Source organism: Lutra lutra, chromosome 5 (genome assembly GCF_902655055.1).
Source record: "Lutra lutra chromosome 5, mLutLut1.2, whole genome shotgun sequence".
In the NCBI taxonomy this organism is placed as follows: Eukaryota; Metazoa; Chordata; class Mammalia; order Carnivora; family Mustelidae; genus Lutra; species Lutra lutra.
Window position 1 is genome coordinate 43,850,371 of NC_062282.1, and position 5,977 is coordinate 43,856,347.

The 5,977-nt window shown below is 45.1% G+C and overlaps 1 long non-coding RNA gene across 1 annotated transcript; it reads right to left on the bottom strand.

Annotated features, from left to right (window-relative positions):
* Positions 1 to 620: 620 nt before the first annotated feature.
* LOC125100894 (uncharacterized) lies at positions 621 to 949 on the bottom strand. Its single transcript, XR_007127688.1, has 2 exons — positions 902 to 949; positions 621 to 690 (listed from the first exon to the last, which is right to left on the bottom strand). It is a non-coding gene; the product is annotated as an uncharacterized LOC125100894 (long non-coding RNA).
* Between the last annotated feature and the right edge of the window lie 5,028 nt (positions 950 to 5,977).

Below are 5,977 nucleotides of genomic sequence, written 5' to 3' on the forward strand. Positions count from 1 at the left end.
AAGTGAATAAACAAGATAATAATTACAGATTGTGATTGTTGGTATGAAGGAGAGGAAATGCAAGTAAGAAGAGTAAACAGCAACGGTCTCTCTGAGGAGGTAACATTTGAACAGAGTGATGAAGAGGCGGAAACTAAGGAAAAGCTGGAGAAAGAGGGTAGTTCCAACAGAGGGCACAGCAAATGCAAAGGTCCTGAGGCAGGACAGAACTTGTTATGTTTCAGGAACACAAGGAATGCTACTGTGGCGAAAGCGTAGTGACTGAGGGGGTAGTGATAGCAGACAGGGCCTTAGAGAGGTCTTTTATTAGATACCAGCTATGAATAAGACACAACCCTAGTCTCCTGGCTCTTACTCTCCCATTTACTCAGACAACTTGCTCCCTGACTGTGATACTTACCTCTGCTTCTTTGAATCTTTCCCACCCTTCAAGACCAAGCCCACCCCACAAATCCCCCAATTCTCCCAGCTGTCAGACATGGAGGACAACCAATACATATTTGGAAATGGGCCGCTCTTTGTACTCTCTTGCCTCCTAAGCCAGTGTTTCTCACATGACGGTCTTCAGACCACCTACATCAGAGTCCCCTAAAGTGCTCCTAAGTCTTACAAGTATTTTCAGTGAAATATTTATCTTACAGCAAATAGAATAATGTATGTATTCACATACTCACTATCTGCTTTTAAAACCTTATTGTTGGGGCGCCTGGGTGGCTCAGTGGGTTAAGTCGCTGCCTTCGGCTCAGGTCATGATCTCAGGGTCCTGGGATCGAGCCCCGCATCGGGCTCTCTGCTCGGCAGGGAGCCTGCTTCCTCCTCTCTCTCTACCTGCCTCTCTGCCTGCTTGTGATCTCTCTCTGTCAAATAAATAAATAAAAATCTTTAAAAAAAAAAAAAACACCTTATTGTTCATCCATATTTGCTTCAGTTCTTTTTTTATTTCTTTTTTTTTTTAAGATTTTTTTTTATTTATTTGACAGACAGAGATCACAAGTAGGCAGAGAGGCAGGCAGAGAGAGAGGAAGGGAAGCAGGCTCCCTGCTGAGCAGAACGCCCAATACAGGGCTCGATCCCAGGACCCCGGGACCATGACCCAAGCCGAAGGCAGAGAATTTAACCCACTGAGCCACCCAGGCACCCCTCTTTTTTTGTTTCCTAAGATGTAAAATACAGAGGCACCTGGGTGGCTCAGTCAGTTAAGCATCTACCTTCAGCTCAGATCGTGATCTCAGAATCCTGGGATAGAGCCCTTCGTAAGGCTCCCTACTCCCCGGGGAGCCTGCTTTTCCCTCTCCCTCTGTCACTCCCCCTGCTTGTGCTTTCTCTCTCTCTCTATGTCAAATAAATGAACAAAATCTTTAAAGAAGAAGAAAAGAAAAAAGAAGAGGAAGAGGAGGAAGAGGAATGTCCTAAGTATTGCATAGGATGTACTTATACCAGCCCCCCCAAAAAATTATTGTTTATCTGAAAACAAATTTAAGTGGGAATCTTGTGGGGTTTTTTGTTTAACTATTTATTCATTTATTTGATAGAGAGAGGGGGAACACAAGCAGGGAGAGTAGGAGAGGGAGAAGCAGGCTCCCTGCCAAGCAGGGAGCCCAATGTGGGCCTCAATCCCAGGACCCTGGGACCATGACCCAAGCCAAAGGCAGATGCCCAACGACTGAGCCACCCAGGCACCGGGGAATCTTGTGTTTTATCTGACAACTCTACCCGAGGAAATATCTTTCACTCCTGTGAGCCTCAGTTTCCCCATTTGGAAAAAGAGGGGATTGGGCTAGATGACTTCTATGGGTCTTTATGGCTTGGATGCTCCTACAGTCCGTTTAGACCCATCCCACAGCTCTAAGAGCCTTTCTCCCCAGTCCCGCCAGGAGGCGCCCTCACCCTCCTCAACAGCCTGGCCGGCTTGTGGCTCCCCCAGGAGACAAATGGGTCCCGCTGGCTCTGGGGAGCCATCTGGAAACCAGGTTGCGAGGCCTCCAGGGCCCTGGGGGCTTACTTATCCCTAGGACGGCCTGTTCACAAGGAAAGAAGAAATCTCACAGACTCTGAAAATAAGGACCATCTCATCCAGCTCCCTTACCCTTATTTAGAACCAGAGACTGGACCCCTAGAGGGGAAGGCACTTGTCCAGGCCCACACCACTGGTTTAGAAACTAGACTCCTGTCTCCCTGACCAGGGCCCCTTTACGTCCTTAGGGAGCCTTATTTCTCCTTTTCCTGCTGAACATGTTTAACCCTTGCAGTCCTGTAGCCAAAACCTTTATAGACACCAGGCAGCCCAGCACAGAGCCCCTTTGCAAAAGGAACGTGGCCTTGAAGCAGGAAACCTTACAACTGAGAAAGGACCAAGGACAAACGATCAGTCTGGGGAAGGGGGAGGGAAGGGTGGGCACCTCACATTTAAGTTGGAAGTATTAGTCTTTTTATTATTGTTGGCTTCCTCTGTGTCAGACACAATGACCTATGAGGGACCATTACCATGGTCGAGAAACAAGCTCGAAGTTGGGTCATTGGACTCAAAGGGCTCAATCCAGTTCTGCGCAAGTATTCGGAAGGAAGGAGCCTTCCTTTACCTGGGACTCAGATGGTCTCCAAAGGACCCACATTCCTTTCCTTGCAGAGAGGAATTGCCCAGGAGCCTTCCTTTACCTGGGACTCAGATGGTCTCCAAAGGACCCACATTCCTTTCCCTGAAGAGAGGAATTGCCCAAAGGGAGGGAGACAGCCCCCAACCCGACCCTGGCCCAGATGATTTTAGGAGAGTTACAGATTTGGCGTTAGTTAACATTCAGTTCTCTTTGGGGCCATCTGGTTATCAAAGAGAAAATCTCTTGGGTTTTTTTCCTTTTAATAAGAAACAGAACCACCCTTCAAACATGGGACACAGTCATAATTGCATAACATTGTTTTTTCATTGCATTTATACTTTTATTGTATTTATCTTTATGGTTTATCTCTAGTTACGGTAAATGGTACTGATTTTCTACCTAAAGTAATGAAATAATTTCCTTTAAATATTAAGTTGTTTTGTTTTAAGTGATTTGATTTAAAGGTAGAGAAAGCACAAATAAGATATAGACACACTGCCTTGAAGGATTCTAGATTCGGAGGACCCCTGTTAACGGAGCTCATCAGTGGTTCTACAGCCACATGCATTATGCCCCTTTGATGATGCCTTGTCCTTGAAAAGCTCCCAGAGGGGATGCCTGGCTGTCTCAGTGGGTTAAAACCTCTGCCTTCGGCTCAGGTCATGATCTCAGGGTCCTGGGATCGAGCCCTGCATCGGGTTCTCTGCTCAGCAGGGAGCCTGCTTCCTCCCTTCTCTCTCTCTGCCTGCCTCTCTGCCTACTTGTGATCAGTCTGTCAAATAAATAAATAAAATCTTGAAAAAGAAAAGAAAAGCTCCCAGAGGGAGACATTTCAATATAGGGGAGAAAGCTCTGGGTTCCAGTTTCCTCCTTTTCTCATAGTCTCATCACATGACCAAGTCACTCAACTTCCCTGAACCCCTTTTCTCTCTGTAAGTTGGTGGCAGAGCTGTTAAAATCATGGGAGCATCTCACGGATAATCTGCCCTGGGGTTAACCTAGGCATAAGGACTACATCCTGAGGTCCTGAGGTCAGAGGTTACATCTCCCTCCTTACCCAACAAACCCACTGTAAAGCCATGCTCCATCACAGCTCCCTGCTTTATTTCATTTACAGCTCATGTTTCTACCTGAAATGGTATTATTCCTTACTTGTGCATTGCCTGCCTAGCTAGAAGGAAAGCTCCAAGGCAGCAGGGACCAACACCTGCCCTACTCATGAGCATGTAGGACGTGCTTAGCCTCCTGCAGTCATCTGATAAATACCACTGAAGGAATGAGTGAATGAACAAATACCAGAATTCAATTTAATCAGTCTCTGTTTGGATCCCTAGAGATTGAGAGTACCAGTTGTGGGCTTGCATTCCTCTAAGGGCCAGGACCAAGCCAGTCAATTCCTCTCTCTTGAAAAAAGAGAACACCAGAATACAATTTGATTTTTTTTATGAGTTTGCATTATTTTAATGATTTGAAAATAATTTCAAATAGAAGTTTGGCGGCGGTGGGGACAACTTGGCACCTGAAGACTCAACTCTCTTGGCCCACTGCAGTGGAGCACACTTCTTGAGCCTATTTTTCTGTCTCTAACAGGAGTCTTGAATTACTAGCCTGAGCTATTACACTAGCACGATGAACATGCGTGAACTTTGAAAAGTGCTCTGTGGACTTACAAGGTCATTAACTCTTTCCTGAATCAGAGTGCTCTTTTTAAAGCTAATCTAATAGTGTTTGTCTCTCTGATTTAAAACACTTCTATGACTTCCCAGTGCACAAAAAATAAAATCCGAACTCCTTACCATAGCTTATGGGACTGTGTGGTCTGGCCTGTGCCCACCTCTTCAGTTTCATCCAATATGACCCACCCCTCACTTTGTGCTCCAGCCCTACCAGCTTGGGACTCATCTTGCTCCCCACTTATCTCAGGGCCTTTGCACATGCTGTTCCCTCTGCCTAGAATGCTCTTTCCCTCCTCTCTGCCTACTCTACAAACTTAATCCATTCTTTTCCTTTGTGACTCAGCTCTGATTTTCTCAAAGAAGCCATGGAAGAGCCCTTTCCAATAGAACCTCCCATGATGATGAAAATGCTCTAGATCTACCCTGTTCAATAGGTATCCACTCTTCACATGTGTCTAATGAGCACTTGAAGAGTGTCTAATGTGACTAAAGAACTTAAGTCTTAATTTTAATTAAGTTTAATTAATTAAACTTAAATCTAGTAACCACACAGTGTGGTGGCTACCATGTGGACTGCAAAGCTCTGGAATAATGCTGCGCCCTCCCGTTGTACATATTCATGGTTTCTCTTACTCTTCCTTTACTGCACTTCCCACTTCTTGTCATTTATATTGAGGGGTGCAATTGCTTTTTTTATATTTTATTTTAAGTAATCCCCCTACTCACCATGGGGCTTGAACTCACAACCCTGAGATCAAGAGTTGCATGTTCTACCTGCCAAGCCAATCAGGGGCCCCTAGTTGTAAAGTGGTTTAATCCACTAGACTAGAAGTTCTAGAACGAATGCTTTGCCTGCTTTGCCACAGTAGAGTCTCCATCACCTGGCATGGGACCTGGTGTCTAATGGCTCTATCATAAACATTTATTGACTCCGTGAATGGATGGATAGATGGATGGATGGATGGATGAACAAACCATAAAAGACTCTTAAAGACAGAGAACAAACTGAGGGTTGATAGAGGGGCGTGCGTGGGGGATGGGCAAGATGGGTGATGGGTATTACGTAGGGCACTTGTGTTGGGCACTGAGTGTGTATTTAACAAATCACTAAACTCTACTCCTGAAACCAATATTGCACTGTATGGTAACTAGAATTTAAATAAAATTTTGAAATAAATAAATAGGTATGGGGGGTTAAAAAGAGGATGGATGGGTGGTGGAAGGAGATAGTTGCTTAGCCTGGTGTTTCTGATAATGAAATGAAATAATGAAAGAAGTTCAGCACACAGTTCATAAAATTAAAAGTAAGCGTGGGGTGCCTGGTGGCTCAGTAGGTTAAACATCCAGTTCTTGGTTTTGGCCCAGGTCACCATCTCAAGGTCATGAGATCAAGCCCTATGTTGGGCTCCATGTTCAGTGGGGAGTCTGCTTGAGATTCTCTCTCTTCCTCTCCCTCTGCCTTCCCTCAATAAATAAATAAATAGTGTTAAAAATAAGCTAAATTTGTGCTTATAGGAACCATACATTCCCTGTGTACAAATACACCCCCTGTGTATAAAGAAGCCTGTGTGTGCACCAAAGCATAGTAGTGTTTGCAAAGGTTTGCCGTTGTGCAGTTGTGTGTAGACGCCTCCATCCCTGTGTCTACAGGTCAGGATAATGAGGTGTCTAAGATCAAGACGCATGCAAAATCACTCAGGAAGGCAG